The sequence below is a fragment of the Malaclemys terrapin genome, chromosome 4 (genome assembly GCF_027887155.1).
Source record: "Malaclemys terrapin pileata isolate rMalTer1 chromosome 4, rMalTer1.hap1, whole genome shotgun sequence".
Lineage (NCBI taxonomy): Eukaryota > Metazoa > Chordata > Testudines > Emydidae > Malaclemys > Malaclemys terrapin.
In genome coordinates, this window is record NC_071508.1 from 131,306,081 (window position 1) to 131,323,358 (window position 17,278).

Below are 17,278 nucleotides of genomic sequence, written 5' to 3' on the forward strand. Positions count from 1 at the left end.
ATCTCCCCCGGGTTTAAATGCCTCACTTGCCAGTTAGCAAAGGCCACTCCTAGTAAGGTTGCTGTCTAAGAGACGCACTTCTGTGGGATGTGTGAAACTTCTGTCTACCTCTTAAGTTCAGGGTAAGGAAGAACTTGGAGACAGAGTTTAGGCTACTTATAATTAAGGCTGTGAGTTTGTCACAGAGGTCATGAAAGTCACGGGATTCTGTGACTTTCCAGGACCTCCGTGACTTCTGCAGCAGACAGTAGGGCTGGCCCAGAGACCACCTGAGGAGCTTAGGCAACCCCTGGGCCAGCCACACTGGCCGCTGCTGGGGCAGTATCAGGGCTGGGGTGCAGGAGGGAGTGGGCGGCACTTACCTTGGGAGATTCCCCGGAAGCGGCGACATGTCCCTCCCTCTCAGCTCCTATCTCCGCAGGCTACTTCCACCCCCTGAGCACCCAGTCCTGAATAGGGACCTCCTTTCAATCTCAGTGCAGGGCTCTCCTACCCATACATGCAGGAACCCATTTTTTTGATATCCCCAGAGAGAAAAAAAGATGAATTTTGGGGAAGACATCACAGGTGGTGGGAACAACCTTTGATACTACTTCCTCTCCTGTATGGTCCCCCACAATGGCCATACTGGGATATCTGGACTAATCAAGACTTATTAAGAATATTACCAAGTGATGATATTTCTAATGATGAAAGATATGTAGAATCAACCCCTCAAGAAGAAGCAGATACAACAAAAAGTGCCTCTACAGAAGAATTGGACAATAAATGCTTGGAGGAGATGGCTCAAGAGCTATAATTGAACAATGGATGTCAAATTAGAACTAGTAAAATCAACATGTTACACAGACACTTCTTTTCAGCTAAACACATTGAAGGTTAATACAACAATCTGATCCATGCAGGTGGACTGTTGTGCCTATGTAGAGACCCACTGTCTTTATGGGCAGGAGGAGCAGCAACCTGTGGGATCCAGTCAAGTGGAATACACCCAGGTAGAGCAGAGCTGGGGGTGGGGAGGGGAGCCCAGCTAGCCAGCCCACCAGTAAGGAAGAAAAGCCATTCTGTTAAAATGTGATGGCAAAACATGACCTGTGAGCCTGGGGCTGGAGAGGAAAAACCAGTGCAAGGAGGTGGACGTGGAGCATGAGATATATGGGGAGATGTGAAATGAGTCACATTTTAAGTATGTAAATAACACTCAGCAATGTTAATATGTAAATAGGGGCTAGGGACATAAATAACAGCATTAGAGCTGGTAAAAAAAATCAAAAAATGTAATTTCAATAAACATTTTCATCACAATTGTGAATTTTGGCATTTTCATTTTATGATAAATTCCATCCTGGTTTTCAATCAGCAAAATATAAACTCTACAAAAACACCAAACCCCACCACCATGTATTCCTGGGCCTGAAGCTAGATGGTCTGTATCTGAATGTGGCCTTTTCCGGACAGGAACATTTGAGACGCTCAATTTTTTTTTCTTTTAAATCGGAGCCAGAATTTTTTCCAAAATGATTGAGTAAGCTATTCTTTGGCACCAGTCCTGCTTAAAACATAGCAGTATGACAAGACTGCCGCATAACAATGGCAGAGATGTTAAAACCCATTTAAAGTGTCAGAGTCCCAATTCTCCCACAACTAACGCAGATAAGTCAACTAGAGTTACTTGATCTTGTGCTTATTTTGAAAAGGCTCAACACATGGTACACAAAGACTAGACACATCTCAAATCTATCCTGAGAGCTTCCATAAAACCCAACACAACCATAACTCAGTCTTGATGACTTTACTTGGGCTAGGTCTACACTACCGGGGGCGGTCGACCTAAGACACGCAACTTCAGCTACGTGAATAGCGTAGCTGAAGGTGCGTATTTTAGGTCGACTTACCTGGCCGTGAGGACGGCAGCGAGTCGACTGCTGCCACTCCGCCGTCGACTCCGCTTCCGCCTCTTGACAGAGTGGATTTCCGGAGTCGACGGCAGAGCGATCAGGGATCGATTTATCGCATCTTCACTAGAGGCGATAAGTCAATCCCCAATAGATCTATTGCTACCCGCCGATCCGGCGGGTAGTGAAGACGTGCCCTTGGACTACCTGCATGAGTAAGGTTTGTAGGGGAGAGCACACACAATGCATATCATGTCATTCTGCCACTAGAGGCAGGAAGGGGTTTGCGTGATTTTTCAGGCAGGGCTATTTCTTTATGAAGGGGAATTCACATCTAAATTTTTCAAAGCAATAAATAATTTGAAGTGGCTTTGAGACTAATTGAGTTGGGAGAACAAAATTAGATTTGTAGTGGTTTGGCAAAACTCTTATTTTAAGACCACAGAAAGAAACTAAGCTGTATTTTCCTTTGCATAGGAACAACATTGTTACACCAATAGTGCTTAGGACTACTTTCATTATGCTGAAGGAAAAGTACAAGAACTGTCATACTTTGAAACACAACATATTCTTTAGTGATGCAAAAAAAAAATCCATATCCAAAAAATGATTCGTGCAGAGAGGAAAATTTGGCAAAAACTTTAGAAAATTATTCTGATTTTTGCCAGAAGAGCAATTTCTAAAAAAAAGAGCAATTTCTATTTTTTAAAACAAAGCATTGTGAAGGTCTCTCACACATAATGTGAATTTCTGTTTAATGGCCGGGACATCAGACAGAAATTCGGCAACATTTCTTACCTAGTTCTATTGATGCTTTCACTCAAAATATTTCAATTATCATTTCTGTAATACTATAAGCATGCATGGAGATTTACAGACACAAAAAGGCACATGCCCTGCACCCAAGGTATTTAAGGGTTTCCAGAGTATGTCTTAAATACAGAGATGGCACAAGAGAGAACAAGTAAAAGGTCGGGGTGAGAGAGGAGCTGAGTATTGCAAAATTATCTGTTGAATCAGTAGGGAAGCATACAGATATTTTCAATCTACAACACGCAGTGCCATGGGCAGTAGCTGTTAAATGAACAACTTTTGTCTTGGCCATAGTTTGGATTCCACACTGCAACTACCAACCACAAAGAAAGCCTTAAAGAAGCACTATCAACTTAATCATATGTGCAAACAAACATTTACATAGCACACCTTTAATTATTACAAAGGAAAAAAAGTTTTAAAAGCTAATTTACTTAGCACTATTTCTCCTCTGTACTCTCAGCATTTCCCTCAGCTGGAATAATGAAAATAATAATTTAAGGTGTTTTCACTGTCATTCATAGTCACTTTCACTTTCTGGTTCTTGTAGTGCCAATGTTTGGGTTTCAGACACTGTATAAGGATGTCATGTTTATAAAAACAGCTGCAGTAAAATGCTATTCTATATTTCACAATCACAAAGCAACACCTGTAGTTTCTTAATGCATGTTTATTAAACAAAGAGAAGGAGATCAAGATCTCAATCTAGCCAGTTTCAACATACTATGTCGCTCTGATTTAGTTCTCTCCTCTCTGCAGTGTTTTTTGCAGATTAACTTAATGTAACTGCAAGATAGAATGTTAGTTGCAACTAACATTCTCTAATAAAAAAATACAATAATTAAACTTTTCTGTTGCTAGTAGGTAGCTGATGTTCCGGTTAATACAGCATTTCACACATGTTTCAAAGCTGAACATCCTTTCAGAAAATGAGATGGTCCCTACAGCTCCACCATGTGGTGTTAAAGATTTACACATCTTCCATGTCCTTGCCCAGCTATTCACCATCCCCACTCCACTTTGGGAGATGCTTGTGTAGATCTTTGTAACATGAAACGTCCCCTCCTTTGTGTTTTGATAAGCAGTGAACTTAATCATTGTTACCAATGTTGACATCTGGGTTAGCAGCACCCATTATTATGAAGGGGGCAGGTCCAACCTCAAAACTATTCTTCTACAAACTCAGGCAAACATTGCTGTATCAGCTACACTCCCCTCACATTTTAAAGGTTTTCCTCACAACCACGGCAGCTAGAGACTTTCAGAAAATGAGATTCTGGAGAATAAGACTGTCTACACTAGAGACCTTATAGTTGCTGTAGTTGCGCTCCTGTAAGATCTCTCACGTAGCTGCTCTATGCCGACAGGAGAGGGCTCACTCATCAACATAATTAAACCATCCCCAACGAGCAGCAGTAGCTGTGTCCGTGGGAGAACCTCTCCGGCCAACATAGCATGCTCAGAAGGGTGTTTTTTCACACCCCCGAGCAACATAAGTTTTCCTGACATACGAGGTAGTGTAGACATGACCTAATTCAGAGGTCTGTTTGCAACCCTTCCCCTCTGCCAGTCCTTCACACCACCTGGTGGGGGGTATACCACACACTTTGAAAAACTGTCAGTCCATGTGCATGGGTTTTTGTTTTGTTTTTTTAATTAAAATAAACCAGGGATATTTTTTTTTCTATAATATATGCTGTAGTTCAAACAGGAATTATTTTTTGGGAAGTTCTGTGGTCTGTGTTATACAGGAGATCAGACTAGACAATCAGAGTGGTCCTTTCTGGCCTTAGAATCTATCAATTGTTGCTTAAAAGAGAATTAACCCTTAAGGGGCTGGACTCATTAAATTGTGCAAAGCCTATATCTAACAAAAGTGTTGTTTATTTAAATGGCCCAGTTAAAACACAATTAGGACTAATCTAATGAGTGTAAAGTACATGTGGGAGTGCTAAACTGCAGTGTGGGACCAGGGCATGGATCTTGCCATCTGATTGATTTCTATGTGCAGGCTCCTGTGTTGATGCAGATTACTGGAGTGGGGTCCAAGTCAGCCCACATCATGTCATTTAATATGGTCATTAGCCTAGCTCTTTTCTAATCTACTGAGTATTCAGTAGAGGTCAGATTTTTATATATTCATTTTATACATTTCATTTTTACTGTCCCCAATTTGGCTTTTTTTACATATGAATTTTTAACAGAATTGTTTTCTCTTTGGAACAATTAGATAAGGGGCCATTCTGCTCTGTTACACCAGTTACATCAGCATAACTGAGAGTGGAATTTAGCCCAACCTGCCATATGCTGCAATAGGACCAGAAGGGATGTACCTTTTTACCCACATGACACCCTGCTGAAGTCAATGGCATCCCATATGGTCACAAGGTTCGCCCACATGGACCTGATGGCAGGATAAGATTTTTTTCCCCCTACTCATGATTACCTGGCAACCGCAGGTTACAGCTGCTTGGTTAGTACTGTCCAGGGCCGACTCCAACATTTCTGCCGCCCCGAGAAAAACAAAAACAAAAAGCCGTGATCGCGATCGGCGGCGGCACTTGGAAAAAGAAAAGAAAAAAGCCGCGATGGACAGCGGCAGGTCCTTCGCTCCCAGAATCGCCGCCGGTGCCGCCCCTCTCCCTGGGCCGCCGCAAGCACCTGCTTGTTAAACTGGTGCCTGGAGCTGACCCTGGTACTGTCAAGAACAAATAAAAGTAAAATTCTTACCATGTAAACGGTAAGAGTTCCCATTCAAAGCCGCGAGAACTGGCCGGGCTCCCCAGCCTTACAAAACTCCCATGGAAATCTATCAGTCCGTCGGCAAATTCTAGTCTCCCTCCCATTATTATGCCAGAATGGGAAAGATGTGCATGCTGGGATTTGTAGTCATTCTCTTCGGCTCTGTCGTGCGCATCCGGGCTGTGGGGACTACACTTCCCAGGCCGCCCCGCGGCGGGGGGGAGGTGGTTACAAGGCGGTGCGGTGAGTGCGGCTGGCTCAGTAGTACTAGGCGCTCTATGCATCCGAAGAAGTGAGGTTTTTACTCACGAAAGCTTATGCCCAAGTAAATCTGTTAGTCTTTAAGGTGCCACCAGACTCTTTGTTGTTTTTGTAGATACAGACTAACACGGCTACCCCCTGATACTTTAGTACTAGGCGGTGGCTCAGCCGCAGGTGCAGGTTCTGGGCTGTGTCTGGCTGTCTGGGGATGTCGGACGCGGGCGGCGGAGGTCCCGGCGGGGGTCCCGGCGAGGGGGGCGGCCTGGAGGTGCCCGGCTCGGCCGTGCAGAATGTGGCCGATGTCTCGGTGCTGCAGAAGCACCTGCGCAAGCTGGTGCCGCTGCTGCTGGAGGACGGCGGGGAGGTCCCGGCCGCGCTGGAGGCGGCGCTGGAGGAGAAGGGCGCCCTGGAGCAGATGCGCAAGTTCCTCTCCGACCCGCAGGTGCACACGGTGCTGGTGGAGCGATCCACGCTCAAGGGTGAGAGCCGGGCCGGGCGCCGAGCCGCTGCACCGGGGAAGAGCCAGGAGGAGGGGGCGGGGTTGGGGGTCGCCTCCCTCCGCTGCAGATGGTAGCTGCCAAGCTGGCGGCAGCTGCCGCTTTGTTCGCCGCGGTGACTGTTCTTCCCCAATCCCCCTGTGTCCCCACCCTGCCCCCCGGGGGAGATGCTGACCCCACAGGCACAGTGTGGTGTATCCTGTATCACCCTATTGCAACAGGAAGAGGGGAGGCAGCCCCATCAACAATTCCCGAACTGCTTTCCCCCGCACCCCCCTGGCTCCCCCTGTAACCTCCTGTATTGGAATAGAGAGAAGAAGGGATGCTACAACCGCCCCCCCCTCCCCGCAACACCCTTGTCCATTCCCACAGGGAGGGAATGCACCATAACCTTGGTCCTGAGAGCTAACCCAAAAGCTATACAGAGGGGCTACTAACATGTCTGTGTGTGGGAAGAAAAAATTGCCAGAAATTGGTACGTCAGTCTTAAATTACCGAGATCAAGAAATCAACATTGGTCTTTGAAAAAAGACATTTGTGGACACTGCCTTATATGAGCTGTGGCTGAAATCAAAGTCAAGATGATAAAACATTCCCATGAACTATGTATTTATTATTTTGTCAAGTTTCTATCTTGGCTTTGCAGCACTGAAGTGCTTGGAAGCCTTTACCTTGGATCTCCTTCACAACAGCATCTGACTTCATTGCTGTGTTGGGCTACATGTCCCCCCAAAGCTCTTTATAAAGTAATATGTAGATGCTGGCTCAAAGGTCTTACGTAGGTAAATACAACAGCCATTGTGCCGTCACATAGATTTCCCTGTTGGTATCTGACTTGAAAAGATAAGGACGTGATGTTAGGATTTTTTCTTGGTCAATTTGAGAAGTATCAGAGGATCATTAGTTTCTATATGGCTAGTTCACAGATGCAGGCAGGAGGGATCTCCCTAAAATTTCATCTGAAGGACTGCGCCTGCCACAGTGTTGCAAAGTACTGCAGTGCAGTATAAACAGTGGGTATGAGCCAGTGCTGTTGAAGGACTTGGATGTGTGACGTTATGGCCTAGAGCAGTGGTTGTCAAACTTTTGTACTGGTGACCCCTTTCACATAGCAAACCTCTGAGTGTGACCCCCCCCCTTATAACTTAAAAACACTTTTTTATATATATATTTAACACCATTATAAATGCTGGAGGCAAAGCGGGGTTTAGGGTGGAGGCTGACAGCTTGCGACCCCTCCCCCATGTAATAACCTCGGGACCCCTTGAGGGGTCCCGACTCCCAATTTGAGAACCACTGTCCTAGAGGCAAGAACGCTTAGCAACTGAGCTATATTGACACCAGTGACATTCAGTTAAAATGGAATAAATGTTTCAAAACCTGGCTTGTGCACTTTTCTATGTTAGGTATTTACATTGTTCCCCCTACCCTTGTATAACATCCAGTAACTTTTTTATGGTGAATTGCTCATGGGGAGGAATATAAACTGCATTAGTTTCAGATATGGGTATGTCATAACAGATGATAAATCCTTGACAGTTAATTAGGTGGTCTGGTATGTCTAGCCCCTGATCAAAGCTTTTTTGCAATAGTTTGAGTGGAGCAGTGGGGTGAGAGTAGGAAGTCAAAGTCCTTAAACACAAAAAAAAAAAAAGCCAGTTGTACGCTAAATCCAGTTGCCCTATTTATGAGACACATAGAGTGTGTCTACACCAGAGGTGGGCAAACTACGGCCCTCGGGCCACATCCGGCCCACGGGACCCTCCTGCTCGACCCCTGAGCTCCTGGCCCCGGGAGGCTAGCCCCCGGCCCCACAGCATCAGCTCACTGCGCCGCTGGCGCAGTGCTGTCGGTGGCGGGGCTGCAAGCTCTTGCCGGGCAGCGCAGCTGCAGAGTCCCGGCCTGACCTGGTGCTCTGTGTTGTGCGGTGGTGTGGCTGGCTCCAGCCGGGCGGCACGGCTGCCTGTCCTGGTGCTCTGGGCGGCGCAGCTGTAGCGCCGCCAGCTACCGGTGCTCATGGCAGTGCAGTAAGGGGGCAAGGAGCAGGGGGGGTTGGATAGAGAGCAGGGGAGTTCAAGGTGGTGGTGGTCAGGGGGCAGGGGTGTGGATAGGGGTCAGGGTGGTTAGAGGGCAGGGAACGGGGGATTGAATGGGGGCAGGGGACCCAGGAATGGGGGGGTTGGATGGGGTGGCGGGGGGCAGACGGGCAGGGGTTCCAGCGGTGGTCAGGGAGAAGGGATGGTTGGATGTGTCAGGGGTCCTGTGGGGGCAGTCAGGAATGAGAGGATGGGGTGGTGGAGGGGCAGTCAGGGGCGGAGGGTCTGGGGGCAGTCAGAGGACAGGGAGTGATGGATGGGGCAGGAGTCCCGGTGGGCTGTCAGGGCAAAAAGCGGGGGAGGGGGGGTCAGATAGCGGGTGGGGGCTGGGCTACACCTGGCTGTTTGGGGAAGCACAGCCTCCCCTCACTGGCCCTCCATACAATTTCGGAAATCCAATGTGGCCCTCAGGCCAAAATGTTTTCCTGCCCCTGGTCTACACTGTAATGCAACTGCAGCAGTCTTAGAGCTGTTCAGTGAGTTATTTTATTACAGTATAGATGTACCCCTAGAGCACTTGGTCCCCAGTCTACCCCAGCATGTTCAAATATTGCAGGCACAGACTATTTTTTCTGTACACATCATGTTACCTCTAAGAGAAAGTGCTCTGAGAGCAGTTTGCAAACATTTTGGTATTACTCATTCCTTTCTGTGTTGGATACTCTTCCTCGCTCCTGACAGGATATATCTTTTTTGAGGACATTGCTCTACCTAAACTTCACCCAACAAATGTGCCTTGGGCCAAATGCCAAGAGGCTGATTCTGCAAACCCTGGTAAAACAAATTGCCATTTCACGTTACTTCTAGCAGTAGTAAGTTGTTTGGATGTTAAATTCAGCATCACAGAATCTTGAATGGGCAAAATAGGTCACTTTAACTTCCTGGGTTTTATTTAACATGGTAAAAACAGCAAATGATTCCAGCAGTTGTATAACTGTAAACCGTTCCAAAAAGTACTTATTACATTCTTGTTGTATGTAATTATTGGACCCCAGCCCAGGGAAACTCTTATCTCCGTTTCCCACTGTTGCTAATGTTCAGTTGAAGCAATTCTAGAAGTTCTACTTCACGCTAAGTGTAGACAGTATCAACTGGCCAGCCCTTTTAAGCACCATGGTGAAGACCTCCAAATCCAAACAACGTAGTGCTTAAAACGGTATGGTGGGCTGCCCAAGTAAGGGCGTGAACACCAGTTTACATGAACCGGTGTTAATGTCAATGTGGGAATCTTTAAAAAAAAAAAAAAAAAAAAAAAAAAACACTTCCAGGTCCTCCATGACTAGCCTGGGGTGATTTTGTCAAGGCAGTTGTTAAGGTCACACCCCGAAATGTGTGCGTGTTGCACACAATATGGTCCGATGTTATACTGGCATACCCAAGGGCTAGGTTAGTTTACTTCAGACCAATGACTTTAGCATGTAAACATTAATTTTAGTAGTAGTCTCCTTTTAATAGCTTCTGACAACTGGCAAGTGTCTTTGACTTAAGAGTGACTTGCATTCTGTAAGTCCTAGCGGTACCTCTTTCACCAGAGACTATGAGCACACATGTGCAGTAAGGGAAACTTATGGAACTGTTTTGGAATAACTGACTCAAATGCACTATTGAGTGCTGGTCTTAAATGTGTTCATGTTTCCTATCTTGGTATGTCATTACATAAACCAGCAGCTGTCTTTTGATTTTGAGCCCTCAATCCACTCTTTACTCACACCTCTCCCTTTGCTACCCTTTACATCACCACGCTATCCAGTCCAGCCTCTTCCTGGATGCCCCTAGGAAGATATTTGCATTACTTGCAATAAAATTTCTGATCTGGTTTGTAATAACTAGTGTGTGAAGCTTTGACTGCCATGTTCCCTTGTAGCCCCAACACCTGTCAAGAGACACAGCAGGATAAGGGACCTCTTCTTTGCCATCATTTAGTAGGAACTTTAGACCCCTGCTTCAAGCCATAGGATAACCACTAGAAGCTTCTGGCAAACTTGTTTGGCCGTGCTCTCCCCCCCCCCCCCCCCCCCCCGCCTCCATCCCCTACAAAAACAAATCTCAAACAAGTCTTCGGCAGGATTAGTGTTTCTTCACTAACAGAAGAATCTCTGTAAGGAAGGGCAGAGGAGTCAAATGGCAAGCTGTTCTTCTGGAGCTTTTTTTTTAATCAGAGCTTGATCCATCTGATCGTTCACTTCAGGCTTGCAACAAGTCGTTGTGCATGTGGGTGTTTGAGTGCATACGTATTTTGTGATAGTGTTTGGGTTGTAAACACCAAAAGTGATTTTTTTTTTTTTAAATTGGGATAGCATGTCTCTGAAATATATGGAGTGTCTGAATCAGGAATAGGTTTGAACTTTTGGGGTCTGCAAAAGACTGTTGTTCCCTCAGAGTATGTCTATCACTAATTAGACACTTGTGCCTGGCCTGTGCCAGCTGACTGTGGCTAAAGGGCTACTTGGACATTCGGGCTCCAGCCTGCGAGGTGGGAGGGTCCCAGAGCTCAGTCTGCCCAAGCCTGTCTGCACCGCAATTAAACAGCCCCTTCACTCAGTCACAGGGGGCTTGAGTCATTTTTAATTGTAGTGTAGATATACCATCACCTCAGATGCTTTCTTTGTATAGAGGAACCAGACAAAGGTGCACCTCTATCTGGGGACAGCAGTTTTGCTAAAATTATATATATAATTTTAATTTTTTATTTATATATATATAAATTAATATATTATAAAATATATAGAATTTTTAGAAGATGATTTAAAAAAATATTCTGAAAAAGTGGGCTGAAAATATAGTACTGTACTGATGAGCTCACTAAAAGCTGTGCTTCCTGTCAGCATCACCGGGTGTAATAGACCTGACTTCTGGAAATATGTTGCTGGATTATCAGTGCTTTTACAGAACTAATACAGTAGGAAGGAGGTTAAATACCTTTAAGTGCAGTGGGTAGAGTTCTAGTGCCCGTGCTTTGTTACAAAATTAAAATGTTTAGTGTTGACTTTTCTACCGTGACTTGAAAATGTAAAGCACCAAGTGCTGATTACTATCAACTGTCAGAACAAGAGCCAGACTTCAGATCACGAAGATTCACCAGTTAATCTTATCAAACACAAATTGTATGCTGTTAAGTGGTCGGTTTCATCTGGATATCAAGGGCACCTATCACAATGGTCTATTACTAGTCCATGGGCTCTAGGTGCTACAGTAATACAAAATAAAACTCTGGTAGTTCATCTTTTGGAAGCATTGGGAGAACAGGAGAGTAATGCTCCTGTACTTTTTCTCACTTGGGCGTGTCTTCCTCAGATGGAGATAGCTTTGTGCTGCATTGCAGTGGTTTCACTGCAGAAGTGCCAGCATGCACAGCGATTACATCACCTTGTGACTCGCTAGCTAAGTTAGGGAAACAGTCATTTTTTCTTACACTTTGTACTTTTAATCTCCTATTTTCCTTAATATAATTTGAAGTCTTTGAAAAATATCAAGGCAAGTTATGAAAAGGAATTAAACTGACAATCTTCTGGCATGTTCTTGCAGGTCTTTAAGCATACAGAGATAACAAAACTGTGTATTTTTAAAAAGCCATAACTCAGGCTTTGTATTATGGGGAAACTCCTGCAAATCTCTCTTGAAATAAGCATGTAAGGAGTTGGCTTGTAATTTGCTTTCACTACAGCAATTCATACAGGAGGCAGCCTAGAAAAATGGGGAGCAGTAGTGATCCTAACTAATCTCTTGTAATAAAGCCATAAAAACCTGTCTTGAGGAGTCATGCGTGTCTGGGTTCTAAGTCGTGGTTAGTACAAATGAAAAGATACTTTGGTATGTTCTATCCAACTCTGCTGACAACAAATTAAATAATTCTGGGTATGATTTCAAACCTAGATGAGAGATGAGCACAAATGAGCTCCTGCATGCGTTCGTGTGAGGTAGATGTGGTGGAGAGGGATGGGTTAATAGGCTGCTAAGTGCATGTTAGAGGTTTTTAATGTATCAAATTCTGTTTACAGAGGATGTGGGTGATGAAGGAGAAGAGGAAAAAGAATTCGTATTCCTATAGCATTAATACTGACATTTATTATGAGCTAAAGTCAAACAGGTGAGTGCAGTCTTACTAAAATCTGATATGAATGTTTTAGGACGAGGAAAAGCTAGTTCTATAATCCTTAGGCCAACACACACATAGTAATATGTAGTGCTTATATAGTGCTTTTGATGGTCAAAGTGCTCTACAAACATCTAGCTTCACAACTGTGCGCGCGCCGCGCTCTCTCTCTCTCATATGCTTGCATATTTGTCTTTTGTCATTGTCTAATCGTAGCACGCATTTGTCTCTGTGAAGCAAAAAGATTTTAGAAGAAATCTTACACCAGAAAATGGTGTGCTTTCAATTATTATGATTATAGACTTGATTGCTTTTAGTTTTGTGTCAGTCTAAAATGGATTAATATAAAAACCTAATACATTCAGCTATTAGTAAGAGTATTAAAGCATTAGCACAAGTTTTGCTCCCATACTTTCAAAAGTGTACCCGGTAAAGCACATTAGCATGTAATGTCTGATATACACCACCTAATCTTCTGTTACACTAGAGCTACTGTAATTTACTGTATTCTGGAATTAAATGTCTTATGGTTAACTAACTTCTTTCTTTGCTCCACAGTTTGGCGTTCATTAAGCATACACCAGTGAGTGATGCTGACAAACCAGTGTGCTCCCAACTGCTTAACTCTCAACATGTGTGTGGCAAAGAAACTGTCAGATCAGTGAGGCTTGTAGAGTTTACTAAACGATGTGACTTTATGCAGGTCACTGCTGTTGCCTAGCAGAATCAAGGAGATGTACCCCAGGATATGAAGGTAGCAGAAGTCCTTTATGATGCTGCGGATGCTAATGCTATTGAAGAAGTAAATCTTGCTAATGAGAACATTAAAGAAGTAGATGGCTTAGATGTTACCAAAGAAGGTACAGAAGCCTGGGAGGCAGCAATGAAACGGTATGATGAAAGAATTGATAGGATTGAAACAAGAATAACTGCTCGTCTACAAGACCAGCTTGGCACAGCAAAGAATGCAAATGAAATGTTCAGGATCTCTTCCAGATTCAATGCTTTGTCAGACCTTGCGTTCGGGGTGCTATTTGTGAATATCAAACACAATTGATCCAGAGTGTAAAAGATGATATCGAGTCTCTTCATGACAAATTCAAGGTACAATACCCACAAAGTCAGGCTTGCAAAATGAGTCATGTTCGTGACTTGCCTCCCGTGTCTGGGTAAATAATCTGGGCCAAACAGATTGATCGACAGCTCACAGCCTACATGAAGCGTGTTGAAGATGTGCTTGGCAAAAGTTGGGAGAACCATGTTGAAGGCCAGAAGCTGAAGCAAGATGGCGACAGCTTCCGTATGAAGCTCAACACTCAAGAAATATTTGATGACTGGGCAAGGAAGGTTCAGCAGCGCAACCTTGGTGTGTGTGGCCATATCTTCACTATTGAAAGTACTCGTGTTAGAGGCTGAACTGGAAATGTCCTCAAACTAAAAGTCATCTTTCTTCCAGAAATAATTAAGTCTCAGAAAGAAGTCCGCAACCTTGAGTGGTTTGGATTTCGTGTTCCGCTTGCAATTGTCAACAAAGCTCACCAAGCAAACCAGCTCTATCCTTTTGCTATTTCTCTGACTGAAAGTGTCCGTATGTATGAATGGTCCTATGAGAAGGTGGAAGAGCATAACACTATTTCTCTGCTGGTAGCTGGTCTAAAGAAGGAAGTGTAGGCTTTGATTGGAGAAGGTATTGCCCTGGTGTGGGAGTCATACAAACTCGACCCCTATGTACAACGCCTAGCAGAGACTGTCTTCAGCTTCCAAGAAAAGGTTTGTTCTACTGATTGTTTTTTTCCAAGTGAGACTCTGCATATATCGGTGGCAGTTGAGTTTATCAGCAACAAAATAGTTTAGTTTTGGATTGTATATTATTCAGGACAACAGCTGTCTTCCTCTTGGAAAATAATCTAACTCTGTAGAATCTAAGCAATAGTTGCATAATGTCTCATTGTATTGAAGAAGTTACTGAACAGAGAAACAATTGACAAGATGTATGCTCTCAGATTATTACCTGGTAATGTTGCAAATGTTCTCTTTTGGGGGGTGATAGAGAAACCATATCCTATTAAAAAATGCTAATTTAGTAAAGTAGCTACTGAAACTTTTCAGTTCATGATTATAACATGAACACACTTTGTATTAATGCTTTATATTCTAGTATAGCATCAGTTACATTTTAAAAATCTGTGTGCATGTTTCTCAGTATCTCTTTTTTAGATTAAGGGAATTGGCCAAATTCTGACATCTCCATTATCAAGCAAGTTCCCAGAGACTTCAGTAAGTTTCAATGAATGAACATAAAGTAATGACTCACCCCCTCGCAAGAATGGATGTAGGTCTGTTTGTGAGAGAAGGATGTTTTATCACTTCCATCAACATGGCAGACTGGTATCAGCAAAGTACTAACATTAAATTTTCCCTTAGGTGGGTGATCTCATTATTGAAGAAAAAATAGACTTGGAAGTTTGATCCTTGGAAAGCTGCATGTATGATCATAAGACTTTTTTTTTTTTTTTTTTAGAAATCTTGAACAGAGTTGAAAAAGCTGTGGATGACATGAATCTTCATTTGTATTCCAATTTGCCCATCTGGGACACTAAGTTGGATATGGAGGTAGGTCTTTCACTCAAAGTGAACAGCCTTCAAAGGTGTTAAGAGGCAAAGTGTGGTCTACCACTCTCATGTGACCTAGAGTGAGAATTTCCAATCTATTTGCCAGTTCCTTGAATATCTCTACCAAATGCCATTTAGGACATCTGGCAGGCTCTTAGGCAGACAGATAAGAGTGCTTAGCTACCGATGACTGGAATTAATTGATTCCAGGGGAGACTTGCTAGCTCTTCAGCTGACAGGATAATAGCTAAAGGCTTAACGGATGGTTGGATATGGCAGGGTAGGGAACAGGTTCTCCAATGTGGGTGAACATGAGCATCTTAATACGGACAATACTAATCATAATGCTAAGGTGAAGTCTCTTACTTAGGACAACATGGCAGTAAATCTGACATTTAGGTCCCCTCCTAAAACATAGATTTTAAATACTCTAAACAGTAGTCTAGCATGTTGACATAAACTTCCTTTGCTTTAAAAGTGTTTGTTTAATAATAATAAAAAAAACCACTCCTGTTTTAAGGCTGAATTTCCATCCTTTAAGAGTCCTGCTATGTCTGAAAGTTTCAGGGATTTCTTGACAATGGGGGACTCTTATGGAGAGAACACATGATATAAATGTCTTTCTGCCAGATTTCTTTGTATTTGTTTTCAATATGGCTTCTTCCTCCCTTAGATTGAACGAATACTAGGAGTTCGTCTACAGGCTGGGCTGAAAGCTTGCACCCAAGTTCTTCTTGGACAAGCTGCTGATAAAGCAGAAGTTGACATGGATACAGATGCACCTCAAGTCAGTCACAAGCCTGGAGGGGAGCCAAAGATCAAAGTAAGTTACATTTGACTGTTCCTCATTATGCTTTTTGTTAAAATAAGACAATACAGAACCTTGAGTAGAAATAAAAATATTCTGTTGGTACATATTGCTACATAATGTAAGTTCTTCGAGTTATGGTCCCGATTTGTATTCCCCTGGGGGTTATAGGCATATGCCATGTGTGAGGAGCTGGAGATTTGGAAAGTAGTAGTGTGTGTTGGTCCACACATATACCCTTTCTTCGCTGAAGTCAAGGGAACCTTTGGTACCGAGGCAGCCCCCGTTTCTACATTAGACTTTGCTCCTTCAGGTCAAGTTCCAGCTCCTGTGGATCCACCAGTTCTGAGGGCACTGCCATTCGAACTGGGCTTTGATTTTTTGGCATTGGAGGAGTTGGACAGAGTGTAGGATCTGCCCCTTCCATAACCAGTATGACTACCCTAAGGTTCCGCCAACTCAATGGCAGTATCCTCCCTTTCCCCAGCAATGGAACCATTGGTACCCTGCTCTTTGGGGCCCTCCACAGGAACGGATCTGCCTGGTTGGCTGTACTGGGCATTGTGGCCTCGGTATCTGCCTTTGGAACCTTCCCACTCCACTCGAGAGGAGTTCCCCACCTCACCTCTTTGATCGTCATCGAGTAGGCATTCTGAACCAATGTTGGAAGATGCTCCTCTTAGTCCAACTCTGACAGTACCCCTGGAACCAGAGCAGTTCCCTTCATCATCTCCAGATGCTGTAGTATCTTCATTTCCCTCCTCATGACTGGATGACTACCGTCAGTTCCAAGAACTGTTATATAGGGTGGCTAATACCTTCCACATTCCACTAGAGGAAGTACTGTACAGAACAAACAGCACCAGCTGTCATATCTTACACACCTTGATACTTGCCAGAATGGCTCTACCAATCCGTGATCCTGTTCTTCAACCGGCCTAGACTGTCTGGCACACTCCAGCCACTTGCACACGTACCCCCAAGGCAGGATGGAGAAGAGGTACTGTGTACCTGCAAAAGGGTCTGATTTTTCTGTTCTCTCATCCCCCCATCTAATTTGCTCATCATACAGGCAATGATAGAGCAGGCCCGGCAGCAATGCTGACGCTCTACCCCAGCAGACCGTGAGGGCAAGCAACTGGACATTTTGTGTCAGAAGATATTCTTTTCTGTCAGCCTCCAATTTCACATCTCCAATTACTTGGCTCTGTTCGCTAAATATGACTTCCTTACCTACGGCAGGTTGGTGGGACTTCACAGACAAACTTCCCCAGCAGAATCAAGCCTGCTTCCAGGCTATCCTACAGAAGGGGAAACTAGTTGAAGGATGACGCTCCAGGCCACGTTGGACATGGCAGACACTACTTCGCGCGCTATGGCTTTGGGGATCGTTATGTGGAGAGAGTCATGACTGCATTCATCAGGCTTCCCATGGGAAGTCCAGAACACCATAAAGGACC

At 44.2% G+C, this 17,278-nt stretch overlaps 1 pseudogene; it reads left to right on the plus strand.

Moving 5' to 3' along the window:
- The first annotated feature begins 5,880 nt into the window (after positions 1-5,880).
- LOC128836158 (cytoplasmic dynein 1 heavy chain 1-like) overlaps positions 5,881-17,278 on the plus strand; it is a 49,008-nt pseudogene continuing 37,610 nt past the window's right edge.